The following is a 27,673-nucleotide window of genomic DNA, read 5'->3' on the forward strand; positions in this document are numbered from 1 at the left end:
GGGCAATGTCTTTGCTCCATAAACATTTATTTATTATGTGGAATAAAATGCACAGGGACACCCAGGTGCAGAAGCACATATATGCCCTGGAGCTGCACAGGCTTCTGGCTGCTTTTTTTTTTTTTTTTTTTTTTTTTTTTAACTAGAATTGTTAGGGTTTCAGATGCTCAGCTTGCTGCTTGCAACTTGGGAAAAAGATCAGGCAAACAAATGTCTAGTAAATGCAATGAGGGGGAAAAATTACCTGAGACTATATTGATATTACAGGTTTAAGCTAAATAAATAAATAAATAAATCTTAACTCTCAAATTCCCATAGTATATAGCCTTTGTCTTCCTAAAATCTGAAAGAGGCCTCCCGTGCCCAAATGCCTTTCCATTTTCTCTAGCATTGTCAGCTGACCCGGACAAATCTTGCTTCTTGCTCCAACCTTTCCTCTGTTACACTGTAAGATCATTAGGCTACAACACTTACTGCTTTAAACTCAGTCATGTGTCTCTGGGAAATTCGTGGATGGACAGCTGCAGAAAGAGAAGTGCCTCTTATAGCTCAGGCTATACTGCTCTGCCCAGGAGTTCCTGCTGTGAATGGGCATGAAGGAGAGAGATGAGGCTGCATGTCCAGCCTCAGCTTTTCTGCTGCCTGTCCCTTAGGTGCTTCACTGGGTGGCTTCTTCTCTGCAGAAACCCTTGTTGCGATGCACTGTGCAGAGTTTTGGCGTCACGCACTCAGAAGGGAACATTTTGAAGTTAATTTTCCAGCAGTTCTCCATTGTGCGAGGTTGAGGTTTATGAAGCCAGGATTGCGGTGCTGTAAAGCAGAGCAACTTTGGGTTTCTGCAGTACCTAAGTAATCCCAAGAGCACTTTGCAAAGTGGCAAAGTACATGCGAATGCAGCGAGTGTGTAGGCAGGAGATAACGAGGAGCTTCGAGGAGAAGAATGGTTTTGCTGGGGAGGAGGTGGAACAAAGTGGGAGTGGGGCTTTTAGCCCCGGTGCAGACTGCACAGCACTCTCAGCTTCTCCCTGGCCAGCCGGGAGCGAAGGCCAAGGTGCAGAGGTGGCAGCAGGAGGTAGCTGCCTGGAGGCAGGGAGGCTGCAGACAGGACAGGCCGTTTGACAGCGCAAGCCTCGTTTTGTTCTGAGCTCCGGGTATTTTATTTCCCATCGTGTCTCTGCTGTACCAGTTCACAAGACATGACTGGCAGCTTTGCCTTGTAATTTATTTGATCATGGTAATTTTTTTGACAGGCTTCCTTGTGATTTTTTAATATATCAAATAGAGTTTAATAATAGCCTGCTATTAAGTCCTTTTATTTCTCCCTTGGGATTTACTTGTGACTGTTGCCTCTTTTACCCGTTTGAGCTCTGAATCTATTTTCCAACTGTGAAGAACTTAGCAGTGTGAGTGCATGTATATTATGTAAAAACACGCAACAGAATTGTTGTTATGCTTGGGAATTAATAAATGTCAGCATTGAATGTAATTGAAGGATAAACCAGGCTTGCTTAATTTCCAGGAGTATTCCTATCAAATTCAGTGGGACAGGCTGTCAGGAGGATGCTCTCCAGAAGGACTTTTTTTCTTCTAATTTTATTTCCACTCCTCTTTTGAAGATGAATTTTATCATTGGCTTCAGGATCAAGTGACCTCTGAAAAGAAGAACCTCAGTGAGAGCAAAATTGAACAAGATAAAGTAAGTTGTGCAGTATAGCTAATAGCTTTGAAATATCAAAGATAATAAAAGAGGCTATGTACATTTAATCAGAGTAGGGTAAGCACATCTAAATGGCATCTAATGATAGACGATTACGTTCTGTAATGGGGGGAGCTGAAATTCCCTTGTTTTCCGTATTTCTCCTGAGACCATCAGTGCTATATCTCTTATTACCTGTTTTCTATCTCCACACATGCCAGGCCCACCTGTTCTTTTTTTTTCCTGCTCTTTGCTTTTACAAGTATTTCCCAAGAAACTCAAAAAAAATACATGTGATCCACTCATTCCCTTCATGTGTAGTGTTTATGGATATGTGTAAGCCTGGTGAATACTGATAATGTCAAGCCCCATCCAACAGATCAGGATTCACATGCACCAGATGCCGCTCAGACCTCCCCTTCTGTCTTCTCATCTGTGTGCTACCACTTAGGTTGTTTAGGCCCCAGTCAAATCATTCAGATTTCTCCTCCTCCTCTTTTCCAGCTCAGATTTTTCTGTGTGTCCCAGCCAAAAGGAAAACCTGCCAGATATGGGACAGGCTACTTTCCACTGAATTCAGAGTCAGATGGAGTTCACAGGCAAATACTAGCTTGTGCTAAGCCCTAATAACGTTTGCAGCAGTGTAAGGATAATGTAGCACTTTGTTAAACTGTGCATGCCAGTGGCAGACCCAGATTTGCAGCTGTATAATTCTGGGAGAGACGCATTACTACAATAATAGGATGGCTGGCACTACGAGCTGTACCAATACAACCCTCTGCCTACATGTTGGATAGATAAGTGCAGAAAGACCTAAGTGCACCCACCTCCATCAAAAATGAAGGTCATATAGTGTTGAAATTGCTTTGTGTATGGCTAAAAATAAGCTGACAATGGCTCGCAGAGCAGTTTCTCTTCCTCTGGTAGAAAGCTGAGACCTGAAGAAGTCCCCAGGTTCCAGTAACTATTCCCAAAGCCAGTTGATTCAGAAGCAGATGATGCGATTTCTTCTTAGCACTTGAACATATATGGATTGAACAGATTTCCTGGTCTAAACTTTTATTTTGATTAAATGGGGAATATTTTCCAGGATATTAGGCAGCCAAGGATTATTTCTTTGTCTGCAATGTGAAATTCCTTTAGTCTTTTTACATTTTCTCTTTTGTCTCTTCTTTTCCTCCTTCTTTGGAGTGGCGTTTGTTGTGACTATTGGGAGGAAATGTTGTTCTGCTTACTAATATTTTGGTTCCTCTTACATAGCTAGAGGACTAGGGGGAAGACTCTGTTGAGGTCACATACCACAGCTGCATGGTGTTGAAGTCTAGACGAGAACTTCCATGAGCAAAATGGTGAGGCCCAGGAGATAAGTCACAAGGAGAGAGAGAACTTTTTACATTTCAAGACAGGTTAGGAATGGGACAGAAAAAGGATTACATAAGATACTAATATTTCTACTATGTAAAACTAACTTAAAAGGAGAGATAGTATTAAGGTTACAAATGAGGTAGAAGGCATGGAATAGGCACAGAAGTATAACTCTAACTGAGCACTTGTACAGTGCCATGACTGAGGTTCAAAATATAGCCATTCATATTGAAATTATTTTGGTGTGCATTGAAGAAAGCAGTAATTTGGAGGATTCCAGCAGTCTGCCACTTGCCTCAAGTTCCAGAAACATTAGTGCATTTGGATTTGATCTTATTATCCCTTTTCCCAGGGAACATTTATTCAGGCGAAATGCAAATAATATTATAAGTCAGAAAGTATCTTAAACTTCTCTGAATTTCCTCAAAGGCTTTCTGAAATAAATGAGACCTGCAGCAAGTGCCAAAGATGGTCAAATCCAAGTTAGTTTTGAACTAGGAAGCTATGAACATTTCAGAGCCCTTAGGCCATTTCAGGGAATGCTGTGCAAGCTGTAGCAATTTTTCCAGAGTGTTGATGAAGTGATTGATGATGCAAAAGCAGGGAAGTTAATAAAAATGGAAATGTGTATTTTGTAATCAATGGAAATATGAGGCAAGGAAAAAAAGCAGTGTTGCTTCAGTGAAAGGGTATCGACAGAAACTTCAATCCCTGCCTATATGTCCTATCCCATTCTGTTCCCGAAAGTAATCAAGGCAAGAGGAGGAGAGAGATCAAAATTTATTTATATTTTTGATAACAAGGATAAAAATAAACAACTGGAAGTCTGTGGAGGTTCTTTACAACTTTTTGAATTTCTGAATACAAATGGAGAAACCGTTATGCACACTTTTTCTTTCCATTAGTTTTTCATTGCCTCTGGATTTTTGTGTCTGAAGTGCTTGCTTGTTGCAGGAACCAGGGGACTGAATCATTACAGGCAGCCCACAGGTCTGATGACTTCATTTCCTGGGTTATATAAAATCCAAACTTCCTAACAAATTGTCTGCAGGAAGTGTTTACCACATTGCTATAGAACAATTAGAGTGCACAGAAACCTGACCAGGTTGAAAAAAACAATTGCATGAAGCATTGACGTTAATTTATGAAGACCTTTAACCATGGCTGTGGGGTTGCCAGCCAGCAAGCCAACCAAGCAACCTACCTACCTGAGTTCCTGGGCAGAAATATTCAATTAGATGTCAAGGCTAGATTTATTGTGAAGGGCAGAGACCTGTGCAGGGAAAAAAAAAAAAAAGTGATTAAGGCATTATGTCTGGTTTGTTACGTTCCCTCTAATAAATTGTTTACCTGTGGGGGTAGAACAGATCCTGTATTCACATTATTCACATTCGTTAATATAAATCTTCACTAAGTCCCCTGAGTACCCTATAGTCAGTTTAGATTTGGACTGAAATTGTTATTTTGTGTAGGGAGAAGATGAGCAATATGGCTCCTCTTCTGCAGAAACTTATTCTTGTCTGAGCTGTTTGGAGCCCGTGAAGATGTAGGTCTCCCCACATTGTCACAGTGACAGTGCAGGAAATAAGGCCAGCAGAAATAAGAACTTCTTCATCTCTCACTGCACAGAGTGAAGAGCTACCCCATATAAAACAGTATTTTCCCATCCTATGTCGTCCATGGGTACTTGGTATCCTCTTTTGCTCTGATAGTTCATCTTTTCCCTGAGTAATCATTCTTTCTAATACAAAACAGCAACTGAACAAAACAGAGAAGAATACTGTTGACAACTACATAAAACATGCCACTTTCAAATATACCATTTTCTTTTCTAAAGACCCCAACCAAAACAAGCAACTTTTTGCTTGTTAAAGCTATTGTTGAAGCAATGTCTGTAAGTCTTGACTTTCTGGCCACATTCTGTTAAGTTACTTTCACAGTCTGCAAATTTTCATCAGGATGGCATACTCCTGTTCATTTAGTATTGCAATTTATACTTCTTGTCAGACTTTGAAAAGGAGATACAGCTACTGTTATATGATGCCTAGCACTGTCTTTATGCAGAAGATGAAGCAGGAGAGGAACTGGGAAAAGTACATCTTCGCGTTCATCTGGAAGCTTGAAAACCAGAAAGCAAATCATCAAGCTACCTAACTGAACTGGTATTTAGCTGTTTTGCTAGAGTTTTAACTGAGATCTCAAGCAGATATCACATTGATTGTTATTTTTAACTCAGCAACGCAAAATTCTTCTCTGAATCATTACTTTCTAAGGAGTTCTTGGAAAGTGGAGGTGATCCACTTCTAGGGAATTCCCAGTACTGTATTTATCCTTATACTCTTAAATAAGAGTCCTTGGTGGTACACAGGACTTGCTAACATTCGGCCACTTTAGGAGATTGCTATTATACACCAGAACAAGCAGAGAAATATATTTCCCAAATGAGCCTCGTGGTTCACAAGTTTGTTGTTAGGGAAATTCCCTAACAATTCCCTAATAATTTTTGCTATTTCACTTTCTGATGATAATGATCAGATTTGCTGAGAAATTGTAGCTTTCTTTAGTCTTCTAAGAAAGTCTTTCATGTGCTAAGTATTGCTAATTTCTGCCTAACTTGAGTGACATATTTGGCTTTTGAAGGGTCTTCAATGTGTTATCTTTATAGAAGCTTGTAATACTGCAGTCTTTGCATGTTACCTTTTTTTTTTTTTTTTTTTTAAACCATCTCCACTTGGAATAAGATGTCTTTCTCCCTTAAGCTTTCCTGTCTAAGAAAACATCTGTGAAAGAATTGTTGTATTTCATTTCTGTTGCAAAGTATTGAGAGCTCTGGTCAGTAGCACTTGTATGACTGTTAAATATCATGCTAGGCTTAATTCTATATTTGGACTCCTAAATAAAAATAGTATGATTTTCAGAGACTCTGAAAGAGAAGCCAGTAAATACCTAAGAAGTTAAGTTGTTTACATATAAGCAATTAACTATATAGACTATAGGAAGCTGTATCCTGGGAAAAAGTATGAATTAATACTATGTGTTGGAACTGTCAGTGTTTAAACTCAAATGTCCCCAAATATAGAACTAGGTGCCTAAGCTTTTATTTCTGAATTTGGAGAGAGCTTGACTTCTAGGAAATGCTGAGCTCTCATCTTTTGCATACCCAAAGCATATCAGAGAGGGCATCTAAAATTACGAAGTGCTTTGAAACTTAAAGCCTTAGAATCTGCTACCCATTTTCTCTTTATTGGGATGCAGCCACTTAGAACACAGCCTGGAAAGATACAAATAGAGATATTTTCTTCAAGGATTTTTTTCAGAATTCATGTTGGTATCTAAACCAACATACTTAGATTTTTTGCTGAAATTTTTAGAGAGCATGCTTTTAACATATGCTTTATGTTAGAGAATTAAACAGCCTTTTTTACAATCTGACTCAGCCTTCTTTACATTGCAGGCTTTGACTATGCATGAGGACATACACGTAGACCAAGCTCTTGATTGTACAGCAAAAATTACATGCATTTGATGCATCACTCCTTACGTGAATCAGCCTTCAGTGCTATTACACTGCTTCTGTAGAATTTCTTAAAGAGTGCTTGAGCCCTATGAGGTTTCATTCTCTCTGTTCCAACAGCTTGCGTGTTTTCATTTTTAAACAAATAACTTCCCTATCCCCCTGCGCCCTTCAGTCCTGAAGAACACACTGTCAACTTTAAAAATGCTGTAAACATGGGGACAGTAAATGGCATTTTTGTTACAATCTTGTCTTTGGAAAGGAAGATCTGAATGAAGAGGTGATAATCAGAAGCAGCTTGAAAATATGTCTCTGAAGAAATTAATCACAAATAGAGCACCTACATCTCTCCTATCAAAATAATCAAATATATATATATATATATATTCTCAAACTGTGTAGGAATAAAATGGAAGCAAAGCTGATTGCGTACAATATGGGAATAATCCCAGGAGTGTTTTTAGCTCTGGTTGCTCTACTGCTTAGCTTTTGAGCCATCTTGTCAGACTGATGTGAGAAAACACCATCATTATAGTGAAACTGGAAAAAGTGGACAAGGTTCCCTGGGCTGGCTGGGTTTCACATACCCAAAGAGGTGGGCAAGCCCTAGGTCTCTGTAAATTTGTAGCTAGAGAGGGGGCTGATTTGTCTTTCAGTTCATAGTAGATCAGTCACTGAGCTGCTCCGACTGATCCCTTGCAGTGGTTTCTCCAGTTTGTTATTGTGGCATTGCCATTCTTGTGCTGGGAAGACTTCAGGCACTGATTGAGCACAATCTCTGCACTCACCTCATGTTGACCAGGCATCTTCCCACAAGCTGTGAGAGTCTTTCTGTGCACAGGTCAACTGCTGCTATGTTTGCTTCATGGTGCTTCATCATGGGGCTCTATAAGGTCCAGGTAGTTTGAAGTATGTCACCGTCTGTTTGTTTGCATGTACACACATTTTTGTTTTGCAAGTAGTTCCTGGAAGTACTCCTTGCTGTGAGGTCCTTGTTTAGTTAGGATTGCTTACAAGTGACTGTTCTTAGGCCCAGATGGAAAGACCTGGCTATTGGGAGCTGAGAGCTTCTGGCTAATACGCAGTGGATAAGAAACAAAGGTGTATGCAGGCAATGAATATCAGCTGTATTTTGCAATTATGGAGTCCAACTTTGTTGTCATTACCCATCTGCAGAAGTTACAGGAATCAACATCAATGAAACAGTTCTGTAGTAAAGGCCATCATCTTTTAGCAGCTCTGTAGCACAGTGGTGGTCCCATTAGCCATGCCATGGGGAGAAGTAGAAAGTTTGGTCTGGTTTTGAACATCCACAAAATCAGCAGAGTGCAGTAGCCAGGCACTACTGGAAAGGAAATCTGGCCTCCAGGTAGCGCTGTGTAAATGAAAGCAGCTTCTCCTTTTATTCCCTTTTGGTGGCTCAGATTAGAAACTATTATAAATCAATCAGACACAATTAATCTGATTCTATTTGTACCTGCCAAACCCATCTTAATTGCAAAATAAGTTTAGTTTATTAAATTACTGGTGAATATATACATGTCTTCCTCATGCTTTGAGACAGAGCAACTCTGTCTGGTCTTTTAAGAATCCAGTTAGATTGAGGCTTCAGCAAGAGTACATATAAAATTATCCTTGACTTCAGAGGCTTGAGAAGTTTTTGGTGAAGCGTGAGGCAGCATGGGTTATGGCTCTCTTATTCTGTAATTACAAACATAAATGCTGTACGCTTCAGTTTGTGCTTTTGTTTGCATGTTTTACCAAAATTAAACCAGTACAAAGAAATTGAAAATATGGAAAAAAATGTAGTACAGCAGAATACTTTTCCAAAAGTATTTAATCCAAAAATTGTAAAACCTCTTATTCCTGAGTCTGAAAACAAGGGCAATAACTGGGTCATGGTAAACAATTTCCCATTAAAAATTTCCCAGGAATGGCAAATAACAGTTTGCATGCTGAGATGCACATCATTTTCCAGCAAATTTGTACACATTACCAAGTGAGATACAGTTCCTATAGGCCTGGCCTTGCATACACCCATTTAAATGGGTTTATTCACCTCTTTAGCTGTTATGTGTATGTTCTGAAGAAGCCAAGGCTTCTCTGTTCTGTTCCCTGTTAATCTTTTTTTTTTTTTTTTTTTTTTTTTTTTTTTTTTGACTAAGGGAAGTCACTTCTGGTTTATATTTCTGCCAAATTAGTATAAAACAGAGACAGATGTGCCTAGATGCTACAGACCAGCCCTGGGTAAATCCTGCAGTGAGCTCTGTGGGCTACTCAGCTACCTCCTCTTTATTTTTGGAAAGAAGCAGACATGCGTTTTACAGTGTGAGTATTTTGTGTGTGATGGTGTTATAGATAGGTAAAAGGCAAATGCTTTCAGTTTGCCAAAGTTGCACAACTTTGCAAAAATAACATAGTCAACATTTGGATTAGATGAGATTAAGTAAACCATTTAAAATGAAGGTAACTGGCTTTTTTTTTTTTTTTTTTTGTTAGTCTTATTTTCTGAGTCAAAATAACTGTGGGCAGATGCTGGGATGTGTAGACAAGCAGGCAGTGAAGGCCATGCCAGGGGAAAAGGTGGCCCTATTTACCAGGGCTTCAGTGTCTGGAAATAACAGGCTGCCCACCCAAGGTCTGCATTTCTCTGGAAGTAGCCAGTGACTGCTTGTGAGAAAAGCATCCTGGGATTCTCCTTCCCAGCACTGAGAAGTTATCATTTTGATTTTGCTGCTGCTTTTGTTTAAGATAAATGTATGGTGGGAATGGGATTGTGTTGGATTACAGTTCAAATAAATATGAAAGAAAAGTCCTGTGAGCCAGGACTAGGCCTTTTTTTTTTTTTTCTGGCTGCTTCAGCAGTCCAGCCCTGTTGCTGTAACTGAGCCTTTCCACCTTTGCTCTGCTGCCTTTTCCTGCAGAAGATGGATTTCTGTCTCATCAAAGAGCAGGAAGCTTGGTAGGGGCAAATCATGAATCTTATGCAATTCATCTTTTTTTATTATTATTATTATTGGTTATTTATTTATTTATTTTTCTGGTCACAGCTAATGTGGTTATTTTTACCTAGGTTCTATAAAATCAGCCGGGGTGTTTTCTCCCACCTGAGGATGCTCAGCAGCTCAGTTGGTCCCTGCAAGAGAACTTGTCCTGTGGTCTTTCCTCTGCACTTTCCCACACAGCTCTTTCCCTTACCTGGAGGGTCTGCACAGTCTTCCTATCTCAGTTAGTACTGGCCTTCAGTGTGCTCCAAAAAAGCTTCATCTTCCTTTGACCCTTAGTGCTTTTGGTCCTGTCGAGCTGCTTCACGTCATTAGCAGTATAAACAAGAGCCTCTTTTTGTTTGCAACTTCCTGTTCCTGGTAGTCTCTCTCCTCTTCCCAGTTAGTGTTTTCAGGTTTGAGGAATCACTGACCAAAGTGCTCGTTATGGAGAGTTAAGTGGGTCATCTACTGAAGACTTGCATCTGCCACTTAAGAATGCCATGCAGCTGACAAAGATTTTCTTTTTGTTCCCTGAAACGTCCAAGTTTCTTCTCTCTTCACATTTTAAGCATAGGAACCAGGAATGACATTAAGAGATAATATATTCCCCTCGTTATCATTAAGAGCATTGCTTTGTGTCCTCTTTTATAAATCAGTAACAGAGGGTAATGGAGCAGAAGGTTCTCTCTAAGATCTTAATTAATCCAAGCAGAAATATGTGTCTGTGATGTGAGTTAGGATTAGGAATTAGCTCTAAAAACAAAATAGTCTATGCAAAATTGATGTACACTGGTCTATAAAACAATTCAGTGAATGAGTTCCCATTTGTAATGTGGCATTTCTTGAAGTAACTGTCCACCACAGTCTTCGTCAGAGGAGGCAGTAAAGACTGAATGAGCAACTTTATCACTTAAAGGAAATTTATGATGGCATGGAGAGGCTGACCAGTCAGTTCTTTCACTGAGCCAGAGCTTAGGATGTTATAAAAAATAAAATAATAATAATTTTAAAAAATGTTCTTTTTCCTTTTCTGTGCTGTGCCTTGAATGCAGAGGCCTGTGATCAGGATGGGAGGTTCAGTTTAACTCTGAAGGAGGGAAGGCATCCAGGAAAAAAATATAAGAGCGTCTATGTGGGCATCAGAGAAGAAAGAGGGGTTGGAGGAATGACAGGCTTCCATGTCACAAAGTGAACTTCTTCCCTACGCACGCCTGCAGGAGTAGGCGTACAGGGGAGGCTGACTGCCTGACTTGCTGCTGGAAATCTTCCATGTTTTCAACAGAGGGAAAAGAACATTATTTTTATTACTATTAAAATGTGCCTCTGCACTTACAGTATGTGCAAGTGAGTATTACAGTGCTGCTCAGTAGAAGGTTAGCTGAAAGTCAGGAGATATGTTTAGTCTGATGCCTCGGAAGGCCTCAATCTGCATTTCACCTGTGTGAATGCAAATCTGAGTGCTAGGGATGAGAAGGCTCACGCGGTTGGCAATGGGCTGCAGGAGGCCTTCACAAGGGATGGGGGGATCTTCAGTAAGCTGTGAAAGGAGAAACTGAAGGCCATGAGGATTGCAAGCAAGGAAGGAGACAAGATAAAGAGCATCGGAGGACAAAGAACAAAAATTTGATTATATATTCTTTTTTATTCTTTTTTATTTTTAACCTACTGCTTGGTGCTGTGTTAAGGCTATATATACAGTCATTGCAAAAAGACACATCTGTCATGTCCCCTGATGCTAGTTGGGCAAGATGTTCATTTCAGCCAACAGGATGGAGAAAAATGAGAAATGATCGAGTCTTCAGTAGTCAGCTGTTCTTGTGCATAATAGGGACGTTGAAGACAGGTATGCGTGTCAGGAAGTTGCCAGGAAGGTGCCTTGGATGGGCACGATGCTGTAGCTCACTTGCTCTGTTCCTCCTAGGCCTTGGGTGCTCCCCTGCTAGCAGCTGGAGACCCCCTTGCTCCTCCTGGCAGCAGAAGCAGGCTTGGTGGGTCTGGTATGGTCCAAACAGCAGGCCTTGTGTGTTGTCTGGCTCCCAGCTGAGGGAATCAAGACCAAGGCTGCCCAACAGGTACCCTCGCATAGCCCCAACCACCTGGTCTGCCTACCTAGTTACCCTTCCCCCAGCTTCTTCAACCTCTTCTCCACCCTGTACCTCTCTCCTAGTTAGTGTCTGCTTCATGAAAGGTAGGACTGAGCAGTTTGCTCTGGGCATAACTGAAATGTGGCATTCAAAGCCTCTGACCAAATGGAAGCAAAGGGGAGGATGCATATTGTTGCTTTCAACCAAAATGAAAAGTGGAGCTTGTGGGTTTGGGCCTCCTGTGCCCTTCCCCTCTCCCTGTACACCTGCCAGCACTGACGCCCCTCATGTGGACCAGGGCTGTGTGGCATGACAAGGTCCTTTCCCTGCAGCCTGGTGTCACACAGCAGCAGTTCCTTGAGCTCAGGGCCTTCCTCCCCATTAGCAGGTAGGAGGATGGTTCCCTCGAAGAGCTCACGCCTTTGAGGAGGCCCAGTGGCCTTCTCCCCCTTTTTGAAATGCTCATGGGCACAGAGGAATTGTAGGAGTAAGGGGGAAGGAGGTCAAGGAGGAGACACCCTCCTGAGCCCTCAGCTGTGAGGAGCTGGAGTGTGTCTGGAGGCAGTTATTCTGGCCATAGTTTTGTTGTTTTTATGGTTACATTAGAGTGAGGCAGCTTTCTGACAAGCACTCCATGTACCCCTCTCGTCAGCATTGTCATCCCTGGTGGTGTGAGCCAAAGCAGCGTGTGCAAAGTGTGCCACAGAGAAATGATCAGTGCTGACCAATGTTTTTCTTGCCTGTAACACTGAGATGGAAGGGTATTCCTGGCATCCCTGTGTGCTGCAAATAGTCTTTGTCATCAGCAATTAAGGATTGGATGTGATTTTAAAAAATTATATCAGCATCTGTTACAGAGGAACTTAACCCTTCCTAATCAAGTCTGTCTTTGGCACAAAAAAACTGCTTTAAATTCAAGCTATTCCTGCACCTAATAAGTAGCAGAGGTCAAGAAAGCAAGTCTAAGAAATGTCATATTCTGCATTAAAGCAGGAGAAAATAAGGAGAGGCATAACAGTGCCTCTGACAGCACTGTGTTAGCTGGGGGCACAGGAAGAAATCATGAATTCATAACAGGGAGCTTGCTGGCTTCCCATGGGATCTTCCTCATCTAGCAGGTCCATGCTCATTCTTCACTTTTCTTCACATTCTCACCCCTTACTTGTTTCAGGGGATCTGAAACTCAGCCTTGATAGGAAATGGAGCAGTTGCCTCCAAGACCTCAGATGGTGCTCCCCACTCTATCCTCACTCTTCTCCCTTTTTATCTCCCTTGGGATCTTTTGACAATTAAGTCTCCCAAGAACCAGCTAGACAGGAATAGGTCTGCAGTGAATGTGTCAGATTGATTGGATGTGTCGTTTATATTGCTTGTGAGCTAATGTGTTCTTTGGGCACTTTATTAATTTGTTTAATTCTTCATGTAATCTCCACCAAAAAAAAAAGAAAAAACAAAAAAAGAAAGAAATACACAAGAGACTAGTCAAGGGCACCACTCCTTAGCAGGAATAAAAAGAATGTGAAATTTTTAGACCAAGCTATTTTAGAGAGCTGACAAACCCAAAGAGTATTCAATGACACTTTTGAAAATGGAATCCAGTGTTTTTCTTCTTTTTTTTTTTTTTTTTTTTTTTTTAGAAGCTTTTCCCGTTCTTTGCGACAATCTGATCAATTGCATGATCAAAATTCAGGGGGATGAGTTAAACTTTGAGAAGGATTAGCTCCAGCTTTATTGAGAAATCTCTCTTCCTCAGTGATGTCAATGTCCAAAACCAGGAATAATTAAAGGACTCTTTGGGGACCTGCAACCATTGCTAGCCTGAGTAATTAATGTTAAGGTCAACACTTTGATACTGGCTATAATGCTTTAACTGAATTTTATGAGGACAGCAGAGCATAAGGCTGAAAGAAGAAGCAAAGCTTACTGGAACAGAGCACAGCAGTGAAGTCCTTCACCCTCTCTGGACTTGTGGCCTAGACTTGGGGTGTGAGGCCGAACTGGAGTCCCTGACATACTCCTATCAGAGAAATATGTCACCTAGACCAGGTGCATGAATGACACGTGGTTTGATGCCTTCCAAAATGCATGTATCCCTCTTTAAAGTTTGGAATTAAATTGGTGTCCTGGCCTACCTCTGGTGGTGGTGAGACAAGTAACATGAAGGAAGGGGTGGGAGATTTCTCTGGTGATCTCTGTGCCCTTATCCTAATAGCTGCTTTGGAGGAATGTGTAGAGGAGGGACAAACAAGATGGGATTTGTGTTATTACAGCAATGGGCAGACATCCTGCCCTCCCATCTTCCTGTCCCAAGCTCCTTCAGCATATTTCTGGTGTGCACATCACTCCTGCGTCATAGCTGTCCTCTTCCTTTACTATTTTTCTATCCTAATTAATCTTGTTGCATGGTGTCAGACAGGCCTAGCAGTAAAATAAAATGGTGGTTTATTAACCAAAGCCCATAAAATAAAGCAATGGTTTCTTAGCCAAAGCCTCATACAAAGGTTCTAGCATTTAGAGGACTAATGAGTGTATGCAGAGAAAACTGTATGGGGCTACAGACTTCATTTAAAATGAGGTGTCAGTACATCTCACTCAAAGACCGTGCAGCATGTGCACATTTGAGGTGGATGACCTGATCTCTTCTCGCATTAGATAAATTCTGCAAGTTCTGGGGGAGTTCTACTTCCCTCATCATGTGTCTGCTCTTATTTACAATAACAGACCAGTAGCAAAGACTTGCAGCTCCTCTCCTGCAGTCAGTCCCAGAGTCACCTGCTCCCCAGCATGAGGTAAGGTTTTAGGAAAAAGGACTTTTAGCTCCGTATTGTACTCCCGCATGCACGGGTGTGTGCACATTGTTTCCAGTGCACTTCTACGGGAAAACAACATAATTTCCACATGGTTTGTACAGGATGTTCAACAGAAGACAAAACTTGAAGTACTGTCAGTATCTGGTGTAAGTCCTACGTGATTTAGGGAGAGGAAAGCTGACTTCTGTAAATACAATTTTAACCTATCTATGTCTCTTTAACAGAGACAAAAGTGTCTAAGGATGAAGATGTAAAGCCTCTTGAGAATCTAAAGTTCAATAAATTACCAGGACTAAAAGATACCAGTATACATCTAAGGCTTTCGGAATAAGTAGTATGGAATCACAAAAATAATGAATTGTGGGCTTCAGCCCAATCCTGGTGGAGTCTAGGGGAGTCTCAGTGCACTTCTACAGGTGGAGGACAACATCCCAAGTGTGTAACAAACAGAGTTGTTGGTTTCTTTAAAGGAGCAGAGAGCTTTATGAATAACTTTTGTATTTTAGCAAGTTATGACTAGCTGTTTGTGGTGAGTGGAAGTTGTTAGTGTAGGGCCTGTTATTGACTGCTTGCTGAGGCAGTTCAGAGCATAATTAGGAAGAGGAAAGGCCAGCATAGGGTCTTGAAGAACCATTTCCTGGCCAACTGCCTCCATTTTTTCATGACCTTTTTGGTGTAGCCCTTTATAAGAAACTTTGAAAGAAAATACAAACTACTAGGCAAGGACCATTTATCCTGAACTGATGAGGTAAGATTTGGAAGCGTAGATATTTTCTATGCCAAACAAAGGGCATGCTCTGAAGCCACAGAATAAACAAATGATGACTGGCAGCAGCTCAGCGCAGAGCAAAATTAAGAGGGGACTTGTAGTTAGGAGAAGTTGGTACTTGAACAAGAACATTGTAGGGATTTGAAGGATTTAGAGAAGGGAGTGGAAAGTAAATTGGGAACTGGCCTGAGGCTCTATGAAATCAATGGGAAGGCTTCCCTTGAGCTTCAGATCAAAACATGAGTGTAGGGGATGAAAAGCACCTGAAGGGTTTCAAATATCTGTACAGCCAGCAGATGGGGAGAGGAGGAGGGGGAAGGGCACTGAAGACACAGAGAGAAAGCAGGGGTAATTTTGTGTCAGCAGAAAGTCCCACAGAAGACCAGAGCTTCTGAAGAACTCTCATGGGCTTCACCCTAGACGCTCGGGGCTTCTTGGTGCTAACCTGGTGGGAAGCTTTGGGGAAACCACAATAACCACTGCAGTTCCTAGGATACTTGGTTGGAGGTCAATAAAAGCCAACTAGAAGGTGTAAACCTAGAGGGCATAGTATTGAGGACAGGCTGGAATGTCACCTGAAAGGTTGCTGTCTTCAGTTGCAACAATTGCAAAAGATGTGATAAAAGTGGTCACAGGAGGAGACAGGATCAACATAGACGAGATTTTAAAGAAGAAAGGTTATAGGAGACAGGCTTCAGACTTTATGAGCTGTGAAGGAGAACAGTATTTAAAAATTAAAAACAAAACAAATCTGTGAAGAGAATGGTGAAACATGTTCATTTCCTCTTGTTTTTCCTGTTGAATGAAAAAAAAAAAAAAAAAAAGACACACTCCATACAGAAATAAGTAGTGCTGCTCGCAAGTAGGTATCGGGAAGTATCTCGTGCATAACCCATGCACAGCACTGCACAATTAGCTGGCTGCTTACCTTGTCCCGTTTGTCACTCCCAGTCACACGCATCATTTCTCTCACGCTTTTAGAGATAACCACCGTGCTGCTGGCACGGCAGCCCCAGCGGACCACTCATCTAATCTGCTGTGGCAGTTCCTCTTCTATGTAGGCCATTGCAGAGAATATTCAATTTTTGGTGTCTTCATCCTATTCTGCAAATGGCTTCTTTCTTCAGTCCTTCTTTAATTTATGTTATTGTATTTTAACCACTTGGGTCTTCCCCTCATCTTTGGCCTTGTGGTGAGTCCAGTAGCTATTTTCCTGCAAATGGCAAGTGTATTTTCAAGGCCTTAGCTTTAAATTGCTGTCCTGGCAAAAATAAAAATAAAAAAAAAAAAAAAGAAAAAGAAAAAAGAAAAAATTCCTCTCACGCCCTTGACACAAAAACAACAATGTGAACAATGGGAGCTGGCTGGAGCCAGCATGACGCTGGAGCACACTGCATGCAAGGAGGTTGAAGAGGAAAAAAAAAAAAAAAACCACATGCAGTGGAGGGAGGATGTTCGGCAGACTATTTGCATCAGAGTTTCAGAACCCACACAATAAAAATGAAAGTGCAGAACGTGGGCCAGCTGCCTGTGATAAGATCTTATTGTTGGAAAGGGGAGCAACGTACCGTCTCCAAACTCGCTGGGCAGGGAGCAAAAGTACAGCGTGAAATGAATGGTGAGATCACGCATGCGGCCGCTCTTCCTCGGGCACTGACGTATCAAGAGGCTGTGATTGATTTTTGTGTGTTACGGTATGACAAAGCCAACCTGGGAGAATTACAGCAGATGGTACAGCGTGCAGACGAATTGCTCAAAGATGGAGGGGAGCTCAAATCAATCATTTTTAACAAGTAAATACAACTTTGTGAAATTCCCCAGCAGCGGTCAGGCCGTAACTGATGTGAGGGCTTTAGTGCAGCTGTTTGTGGGTGCACTTGGCCTCAAGTAGCAAGGAGGGAAGGCTCCATCTTGGCTCGAACAGAGCTCCCATTTGTTCTGTGCACAGCTCCAGGATTTGATTCCTTGCATCTGTGGCAAATCATCTTATTTACCACCTCCAGTGACCAATTCAGATGTCTACAGAAATGGCAGTTTCAAAAATTCACAGATGCTGTTAGAGATAATGGGCTAGCTGGATTTTTTATCATATATTTAACATATGCCTTGATAAGACTGAGCTGCTGGATTCAAACTCTCTCACCAGATGTTAAACTCCTGTTTCTTCTATTGAAATTTATGAAAAATAACTTAAAAATACTTCTGAATTACCTTTATAATTCCTACGTGCCTTCTTCAAGCATTATATAAATCCATGGGGCAGAAATCTGTTTGTAGTTGTTCTGGTCTGAGTTCCTAGGTAATTGCCACACCAAAATAAATACGTGCATGTCATCATTTTAAGATCTTGAGTTTAGCCAAGAACACCAACTACATGCCTTTGCCAAAAAAATGGGCCTGGTTCTTTACTCCATGTCTGTCTTCATCTCAGACTGAGGGACTTGCATTTATTAAGGGAATTTGTAGGAATCAGTTCTTAATGTTGTTTTCTCAGATTCTCTGTGTGTCAATCAAGAAGGTTGCTAGATACAGGTTTTCCCATTTTATTTTCTTCAGTCAGTAATGTGTTTCCTAAGAAATACAGGCTATCTTAAAAGGACACATTCTTTACCCTCTGCCTTTGTTCTAAATGTTCATACTGATTTTTTTTTTCTTTTGATTATCTTAATTTAATATAAAATATTTACTAATAACAAGGGCTCCTTTGTTTCATGCTGATGAGACATGGGGCCATTAAGCTAATCCAGAATTGTCTAGCATCTTGTGTTGCCAGTCAGTGCTGTTGGGTTAGCTTTATGCTCTGCAGATGACTTTCTGGGCCTTTTGCACTGCTTTTCTACTCAGTGATCAAAACCGATGCCTATGTTATTGCCAAGGAGATGTGGAGGTTTCATTGCAGTGCCTCCTGGGCATTTCTCTCCACCCTCATGCGTGCAGGTGCTAGCATGTAACAATGCTTTCACCTCCGGTGCTCTCACCTGCTCCGTCCTCCAGGGCTCCGTTTCTCCTACTACAAATTCACAGCTTTTTACAGCCTTTGGGGGGAGTTTTTAGGATGAAGTGCTCAAGTTCATGACACCAGCTTTATGTCTTCTCTGATGTAAAGCGTGGACAACACCTTCTCTTGATTACCTTCTCCACGCTTGCCCTTGGGCACAAAGAGTACCTGATGTAGAGAGACCCAGCCTGAGCTGAGGCAACTGGTAACTTCATCACAGAGCATCACTGCTTTTTTGCTCCCTCCCAGCAAACGGCTGTTCAGCTGGCACAGAAACAACGGGCTCTTCTGCTCTTCTGCATTCTTTGCTGCTGCTGTGATAGTGCTAGGAGAGCAAGTGTTTTTCTGTAAAAGGACATGAGGCTTTGCCCTGCTTTACCATGTTCAGGAGTGGCCATTGTGGGGTGCAGCCTCCCAGTATAAACCTGTATATCAAGGGGTGAATGCCATGCACACTGGCATGACTTTGTCAAGTCAGCTGGTTTGTGCCTCTTGTACCAGTGCGTGACCACGTTATCCTGGTGTTCTTCCCTGTGTTGTTACCCTACTAAATGCAAAGGTCCCATTTTAACAACTTTTTATTTCTGGCCTTCAGGGACATGGACAGGACTGACCCTGTGGTTTAGCATATGTGGTTTAGGGTCACCATATGGACCCGCGTGCAGAGGTTGGTGGATGTGTTGGGTTGGGATTATCACAGGGACCATATGTACAGGTTGGGCACCTTTAGCAGAGCTGCTTAAAAATTACTCTCCTGTGCTCAGAATTAAATCTGAGGTGTTTTTGTCTGAGTAGTGATGCTGATCCTGGGCTCGTGTTTAGTTGGATTTTTTTTTTTATTTTTTTAATTTATTTAATTTATTTATTTTATTTTTTTTAATTTTTGTGAGCTGTTCAGCTATTACTGATGCAAACCCTTGAGCAGACAAATATCTGTGAGAGCCCACCTAAGCCACAAGTCTGGTGGCTAAAAGAGGGACCAAGAAGTCCAGTTTCAGATTTTATTAGTGTAAGGGAGAATCCGAGCCCTAGCTAACTATTCTGTGGGTGATTGTGGTGGGGATTGTGGTCCACAGATTGCTTAGGACTTTTGTTCCCCCTGTTTACTAACACTTGAGCTGAAGTAGGTACATCCTGTAAAAAAGCATTACTGAGATGGTGTTTCCTGGTGTTTTAGCAAGTAAAACCTTCCACACATGGCTGCGTTTCAAGAAAATTGGCTGGTTTTCTTTCTTTAACTGTAGCTGTGTTTTAAAAAAATAGGCTTTCATAGAAGAAGGCTAATCTTTACACAAAAATATATCTGTACAGATTTTTTATGAGGCACTTTTTCCCCCTACTGCTATGCTATAGCATAATGTTAAAGGAAAATAATAGAAACATGCATCACGGACTATAAAATACTATAAGTTCTCAGTAAATTCTGTTCAACTCCTTTTCTACCTCCTAAAGAGAGACTTCTCCGTAATCATTTTCCATATATACATGGATTTACTATTCGTTATTATTTTTATTAAGTGTTGTGTTTTAAGAACTGCTCAATCCATAGGGCTTAAACAAAAAATTAGTGTCTGAGTTGCCATCATAATGTAATTTTTAGGCTGAAAACCATTCTGGTATGGGATTCTTGTAGCCTAAAAGCTTTCTGCTATATAAGGCAAAGGATTTTATTTAACTTTGTCAACCACGGTCTACGTGCACAAGAGAGGAACATCCAAATTTGGACTAAGAATAGAAACTTTCTAACTGCATTACTGAGTTTCTGTCATAGTTAACTAATAGTCAGTGGTACAGTCTGTGTTATTGCTCACCTCACTTTCAGAAATGCTCGAGGCCACAGGTGTGTTTTCTCTGTCATTTCATTGTATCAAGGGTCCTTTTGTTTCAAAGTTCATGGCTGCAGCTAGCTGGATGGAAGATTTGCTCTATCTTCCCTGTGGTTGTTCCTCCTGCTGTGTTGGCTCTTTTAGCTCATGGTGGTGAAGGCATCACTGCTGGGGACAGCATGCGTGGCTGTAGCATGCCGTCTGTGCCTGGACTCCTGAAATTCCTGTACTTGCTGGAGCTTCAGCTATTTTCTGAACTAGAAGGCAGCTTTAGTTGCTAAAGACCAAGCTGCCAGGTAAAATGTGCAGTCCAAATTGCTAACCCTTCATGTCTTCCCCTTCGCATAGTAATCTCTGCTAGGGTGTGTGCATGGTCATGCCGAAACCAGCTCTTGAGCTCCTCAATTCAAGGAGCTATGCTGAGAGGTGGGATTCAGCCTCACGAGGTATCTGCCTGGGAAACACCAAGTCAGTGAATAAAACACTTTAGTGGCCCAAGACCTGGTAGAGAGGTGTTGTGCCGTGCTGAGCTGTGTGTGAGACAGCTCCACCTGTGGGAGCCCACCCAACCTTTTCTCACTTGGTAATGAAGCTCAGCAGGCTGCTTCACACCTCCACCTAGATGTATTTCTCGTATTTGCAGAGCTTTACATTGATTCCGCTTTCTAAACTTAGAGGTCTGATTTTCACTGTAAATCTTCAGCAAGTCCTTTGGTACCAGGGGATTTAAGTGGTCTCAAACCCAGCAGCAGGAAGCAGACTCTCAGAAACACAAATCCATGGTTCAGGTAAATGTAATGTTCAGGTCCATGTGCAGATCTCTACAGCAGATATTACCATTACCAAAATAAATTCAAAAGAGCTGTAAGTACCAACAACAACTTTTGCTCCTTCTCTTCCCCAGAATGTCTGGCCCAGCCTGTCTGTAGGCCACTGTCCAGAGAGATTTGGTGAGGAAGTTGCAGGGCATGAACAAGTAGGATCAAAATGGCCCCTCTGTGCTGTTGTTAGCTTTGTGGGCTGTGGGCTGTGTTTCCTATGAGACTATGGCTGTGCTGCAGGGGGCCGCAGAGCCTCCCTGGCCTTCCTCAGCTCCCCCTAGGCAGTTGCACCCTGGCAGCAGGACTGCCTGGGCTTTGGGCAGGAAGGAGGAGGCATCTAATTCAGCCCTGCAAAGCTTCCCCTGCATTGCTAACACAGGGTAGCCCAGAAACCTCTCTTGTCCTTTCTTTTCTCATGCTTTTGAACTGCCATGGGGATTTATAAATGCAACAGATGGAAATATCTCCAGAAAAGCCCTCTCTCTTTACCAAATCTGGCTCATCATGGTGACATGTATTGAGACTATAGTAGCATGTCTTCCCAACGCACACCACATCTTCCTCTTTTGTGCAGAAAGTACAAAAGCTCCACATCGGATGGCCCCACATGTAGCAGCCTCACAGCACCTCCAGTTACAGGGTGAACCCTGTAAACAGAAGAGTTTAAATGTCACTGCAGGAGAAATATGGCATCGTGGGCAGGTTGTGAGTAACAGGATTGGAAATGGGTGCCTGACATTTTGTTCTGGAGTAGCTTGGCTCCATGGCAGCACTGTTATTGGAGCTCAAGGACGACCAAGGTGCCTCACAAATTTCACCTGCTCCAGCTCACGGCAATTGCAGGCAAAAGTTTGTTGTACCAGGGGCTCTTGGCACTGTGTATGTGTATATGTATTGCAATACAGCAGTGGCAAATATTTGACACTCAGGGTAAAGGTGCCCCTGCTAAAAAGTTAATTTGCCTGGAACGGAGTTTAATTCCCATTTAGTCAATTCCCTCCATTTATCACCAGAGGTGGCAGGAGGTTGTTCATATAAGGAAAATTTGCTAGTTGCACTCACAGAATTATAGCAGGATGTAGATCATTCCTTCCACACTTTTGTTCCAGTGTAATAGTGGCTCAGCTTACTTACATACCTCAAATGACGAAAGTAAATTAAGAAGTGCCTTTTTACTCCAGGAATCACACTGGAATTTCTCTACCTCCCTTCTCTCTCTGTTTTATGCTGGTACAACTTTTCTGGTTGGCACAGGAAAGTGTGTTATGATGAGTCTCCTTGATAAGATGATACCACTGAGAAAGGCAGCATGTAACCACTGGTTTGAAAATTGGGGTTGTTTCCGTACTTTGACTGCAGGTTCTGCTCCTGCCTTTGGAGGAATCAGCATTTAATCCATCTGTGTGTTCATTTGCCCTTTCTAACAGCAAGGAAAACCTCTTTTTTTTTTTTTCAAGTCTCCCAGGGTGCTGCCAGGTTTGAGTCATTAAACTTCAGATCTGTGAATGGAAGGCACTATTAGCATTGCCATTTGATTGTATTATTATTTTTATTACTGTGGTGGTTCTGTAGCAAATACAATGCTTTATAATCACTATCCTAAAGAAATCACATTTCACAGAGGAAAAAAAAAACAACATATGTAGTAGTTACAAGCAGAGCTGCTATTAAACACCAGGCTGTTGATAATTTTCTGCTGGCATCCAGTGTCTCAGAGGGTTCCCCTTATTTTACTGACTGTGACTGGGAGCAGTAATGAAGAGTGACTGCAACAAGAACAGTGGCTCTGAACGGGCTCCTCCACCATCTCGTTAAAAGGCCCACAGGCAGCAGATCTAGAAATAATGGAGAGTGGTTCCCCATGGTTTTGTGTCTTTGGGGAAGGTCAGGTGTGTTCTGCAGCTTGGTGGATTCTCAGATGTCTGATGAGGCTTGTACTTGGCTGGCACATTTGCTCTCAGAGGAGGCGTTAACAGAGCAGCAGCCCCCCTCTCCCCTGATTCACTGTGCAGACACCTCCTGCATTGTGGCTCTAACAGGGAGTCAATAATGCCAACTTTTCACCCTGTATGTCCCTGAGGAGAGAAGCCCTTTTCATTTCAGCATGAGCATAATTTGGACAATCTGGAGAGATTTAAAAGACTGTAAATTCTCTTCCACTTATATTGGTGTAGTTTCGTGGTCTTCCATGGGGTCCCTTATCTTTTACAGTAATAGAAAGGAGAGATGAATCAGACCCTATGTCTTTTGCTGACTGGGAGGAGACAAAATTAAACACAATGTTAGTGTTGCCTCTTCCTTCCTATCCCCATTTCCCTGTGGTTATCCTGTTAAGCTATTCTGAGTAGCTCCTTCTCTTTGACTCCGTCTCTCACTTATTTTACAGTCTTTGTGTCACTTCTTTTTAATAGTCCAGATATCATTGTGAAGGACCTATTAGAAACACCTAGGTTTGATAGCTATATCATTTGAACTTATCTGGGCTTCTATTTAATCTCTGCTCACGGTATGTCATGATGAAGAATAATGTGGGAGAAAATGACGTGGCTCTTATTCAGTAGTGTCTCTATTCTTTTCTCTATTATAAAATGAAATGAATAACAGAGTTTAGATCTTGTCTCTTTTGATTGCTTAATTCATTTTATAACTGTGTATTTGTTACATAGCTTTGGCAGGTATATCTGGGAGAAACTCTGACCCAGTTCTCATCCACATGGGCAGAATTTTGAATATTCTTACTAATGCACTTCATTTATCATGGGATTTTCTGTTCTTACAATTCATTTTATTGTCTATTGAGTTCTTTGTGAGCAAGGTGACGTTAACAGCATCGCAGTTAGCAGGTACGTGGAGAATTGTGAATACAGCATGATGCAGTTCATTGTAAAGCAGTAGGCAGGTTTCAGAGGTGTGCTGTCTTATGGCCACATGTTTGTTCCTCAACTACTTGTAATCACGTCCTACAGGAAAATGTTTTTGGAAGACATGTTAGAAAAATGAGTTCTTTTTCTAAGTATATTAGGAGTTGTATGGCTGCTTTTGTTTTTTTAATGTGAGCCCTACATTTCAGGTGTCCAAGGTTGTCCCCATGGCGTTAAAAAAAATCACAAAAATAATGGCTTTGTAACATTTTAAATTTATGGTCATTTTCATTTCTCACATCGCTGAGCATCTTTTTTGCAGTTACCAAATAATATCATTTGCCTTCCTGGACTCAAACAGCTGAACAAAATTTCCAGGCAAAGCAGGCTGTACTAATGAGGACAAGTAAACGATGGTGAGAGTTGTGTATCTGACACTGCCCCACATGTCAGCAAAGAATATGCAAAACCCTATATTGCTGCACTGCTGGGTGTGTATGTTTGGGGGGTGTGGTAGGGAAATTGAGGGAATGGGGCAAAACCCCAAAGCGATGCTATTTACTTGTAAATCAAAATGTTCTCTGAGGGGGTGGGGTCCGTGAGCCCAGTGCTTAGTCATGCTGTGTTCCCTCTGCTTGTCTGCCTCTGTGGTGGTTTGCTTTGGCTTGTTTTTCTTTCTCTTCTCCCTCTCTCTCTCTCTCTTTTTTTTTTTTCCTCTTACATCCTCCTCTCACATGAATAGCCACTGAAAGGTCTTTTTTTTCCTTCACATGCATAGCATGCCCCTGTGTTCATGGGGTGATGTTTGCCTCTATTTAAGGAGGAGACTGCCTTTGTTTCTGATACCTTCTTCCAGAGATGAAGCTGATTATGTTCTTGAGTTTTTTTGGGTGTTTGTTGTTGATGTTGTTGTTTTTAAATGCTTTTTTTTTTTTTTTTCCCCTGCATGCTGGAATGCTGTTAGACTCATCACATTTCAAAGAGATTTAATGCAGTTCATTACAGCATTAAGTAATTACTCATCAGTTGTAGCAATAAGTTAACTGATATGCAGAGAGAATATGTTGGTAATGTAGGAGATACAAAAAATTCAGAAATGTTACAGTAAGCTGCTTTTCTCACTGTTTTTAATGGATAATAGAGTAATTTCCATCCCCATTTGGACCCTGGACTGATCTCTGCTTGTTCTTTTGTTACCGTATTCATCGCTTCCTTGTTGGGTGTCTTTCTATGCTGGTATGCCTACAAGGTGCTTATTTCCATTGTTTGCTGGTGTACTCTGTCGATATTACTATGTGGTTTTCCTACTGTGTCTAGGTAGTAACACCAAGGGGTCTTGGGGGCTGTTATGTATGATAAGGCTGTCGCGGCAGAATTCATTCATGCTCTCCCTTTATACAGGTTATACGGTAGTTGTTGGAAACGTTTGAAATAACTTAATCTTTATGGTTTCTTTCATCGTTTTTATGAGGTACAGTCTCTGTTCAGAGAAAAGAAGGATCAAGAAACTAAATTCAAACTAAGTGTTTGGGGCTCAGAAAGCAGCATAAAATGTCACCAACATTTACAGCCCACTTCCTCCCCTCCCCACACTGTTGTGCAAAAAAGCATTAAATGGCTCTTCTACCCTGTGCGCCTCTAATCCCAAACATGGCCTTTTCTATTTGGTGTCTGCCTTGAACCAGACACTATCCAGATGTGGACTATCACTGTTTCAGCAGGCTGTAAAACAAAAGGAAAGGAAAAGAATTCAGTGGAAGTGGAAAAGTTTTGCTGGTCGTATTACACTCACTGTCAACACTTAACAATATGGGACTGCAGCACTGGAAGTAACTTTTCCTCTCTACTTGGTTTGGATGGGCTTAAAAAAATAAAAATGAAATGTAGGGTGTTGTGTTGTCCCCCTGTTACAGCTGTGATCACTGAAACATAGAGCACTGAAGTGGCTTGTCCAAAATCATTGTTGGAAACAGATTACAACATGGTTTGACCTTAAAAATATTAGTTTCTAAAGGATGGTTTTCCCAAGCAGGGGATGTTTGCTATATTGTTGGTACATTTCTTGCCGTTTTGCTTGCGTTGTCGAAGACTGTATTTTTACAGTTGAAATGAGCATAACGTGAGGTTGGAGTAAAAACCTGATCGTGCCGACACAAATGAGATTTTTATCACTGACTTTCGAGAGGCTGAAATTTCACTGTTGAATCCTGTATGCACTTTGCTGCTGTCCAAACCAGGCTGAAGATAATTTATTGCTCAAAGAAACCGTGTGGCCTATCTCGCAAGTTTTATTTTTCACGGCAGTGATCCTAACCAGACCTGCGGTCACAACACTGACGCTGCGCAGGAGGAAACCTAGTAGTACAGCACTTGGCAATTCACAAAGCAATTTGGCGTATTTGTTTAACATTGCAGTCAGTGTGTTTGTGGAATTAGTGGCATTTTTTTTTTCCTATTTAGTTTCTTTGTTTTTATTGTCTTGGTGATGGGTTTCGGGCTGAGTAGGTAGGTTTGCCAGAGAATTTCCTTTGCTGTTTACACCTGTTACATAAATCCTTGGCATTGAGCTGTTTTTCTCAGCTGCGGAGACATGTTGGTGTGGAATTCATGAGCAAGGAGTGTAATGCAGTAACAGGACTCTGCTCTTAATGCCATCTAGCCAAGAGTCTCCCAACGGCCACGGTGGTCACCGCCTCTGATTGCTGTATATTTCTGGGACTGTTGTTGCATAAGAAAGGTATAAGGTATTTGTTCATTTCTTTATGTAAACAAAACTTCAGCTTAATTCTGAGCTTTGGGAGTCAGTAGATCAGGGAGAAATGCTTGGCCTCATGTTCTGCAGGCCCCTGAGGCTTTCTTTTTAGTCTCGATACTCTGCAGTGCTCATCCATTCAGAGCAGTGGCTCTGAAGAGGGATTGCAGAAATGTTCCTGGGTTGAAGCTCTTAAGGTCTCTCTCCTATGTCTTGTATGTAATATCTTTTGCTTTGACTATTTGGATTTTCACTTCCTATTTTTTCTTACTCCTTTTTTATCTTTATTTTTTTTAAACATTCATTATGGGCCTCAGCCTGTGTGTTGTGTAACAGATAAGAACCCTCCTACATCTTTTGCTTTAGAGAGATGTAACAGGATGGGAGAGACAGGACATTTGGGGTCAAATTTCTGTTTGCTCCTCAGTGGCACCTTGGTAGCAGCAGTGTAAGTAGTGGTAACTTTCCTTGCAGATCTACTGGGCATGAAAGAAGACAGGAGAGATCCTGGGAAAAAGCTTCAATTTCTGTGTCTGGGCTGCTTTGCTCTGTGCATAGATCATGTCATACACAGTTGTTAATAAACTTACTTAAAGGTCTTTAAACAAGAAAGAGCCAGAAATCTAGTCATACTGAACATTTGTAGCTCACGAAGGACAGCAGTGGACGTGAGCAGATAAGATGGAGAAAGTAAAGATCCTGGATTTGGCCCTGAGACTGCAGCATATTCTGACCTGAGGTTACCCTCTGGCCTCCGTGCTGCAGCCAGTGCTTAAACCAGAATTGCTCTTCATTTGATGGAGAAGTAGAAAAGGTCTGTATCTAAGGTGGGAAGTGACACGAGCATTTTTGTGCTTTGTGCAAGTAATTTAAATAACTTTTGACCTGAAATGCTCATGATTGTGACCATGTTCATTTTCAATGACGGAATATGGCCCATCCAAGATACATTTGCTCACTCAGAAATTTTTGGTGATCCACTTAGCTTGAACAGAGACAGGGGTTTGGTTATTTTCCCATAAGAGGATAAGCAAGGGTACAGCCAACATAGCTTCAGAGGTCTCTCCCTGGCTGCTGTCACCAGCTCCTGACTGCTGGAGGGCTGGGGCTGAGCATGAGGTACCCTCTGCTCCACAATTCTGCAGAGGAGCAGAAATCCTCCTTCTCACTCGCAAGTCAGACAGTGCACG

At 41.7% G+C, this 27,673-nt stretch overlaps 1 protein-coding gene and 2 long non-coding RNA genes across 5 annotated transcripts in view; 1 reads left to right on the forward strand and 2 right to left on the reverse strand.

Moving 5' to 3' along the window:
- The window catches only part of PDE10A (phosphodiesterase 10A), a 367,399-nt gene that overhangs the window by 123,623 nt on the left and 216,103 nt on the right, over positions 1-27,673 (forward strand). The gene's annotated exons all lie outside the window — the stretch shown is intronic.
- Positions 163-17,515, reverse strand: LOC119716338 (uncharacterized). Its single transcript, XR_005264208.2, has 4 exons — positions 16,794-17,515; positions 16,154-16,438; positions 4,270-4,334; positions 163-1,652 (listed from the first exon to the last, which is right to left on the reverse strand). It is a non-coding gene; the product is annotated as an uncharacterized lncRNA (long non-coding RNA).
- Positions 7,116-10,204, reverse strand: LOC110353693 (uncharacterized). The gene is made up of 2 exons (XR_002404465.4): positions 9,774-10,204; positions 7,116-8,276 (listed from the first exon to the last, which is right to left on the reverse strand). It is a non-coding gene; the product is annotated as an uncharacterized lncRNA (long non-coding RNA).

The sequence above is a fragment of the Anas platyrhynchos genome, chromosome 3 (assembly GCF_047663525.1).
Source record: "Anas platyrhynchos isolate ZD024472 breed Pekin duck chromosome 3, IASCAAS_PekinDuck_T2T, whole genome shotgun sequence".
NCBI lineage: Eukaryota > Metazoa > Chordata > Aves > Anseriformes > Anatidae > Anas > Anas platyrhynchos.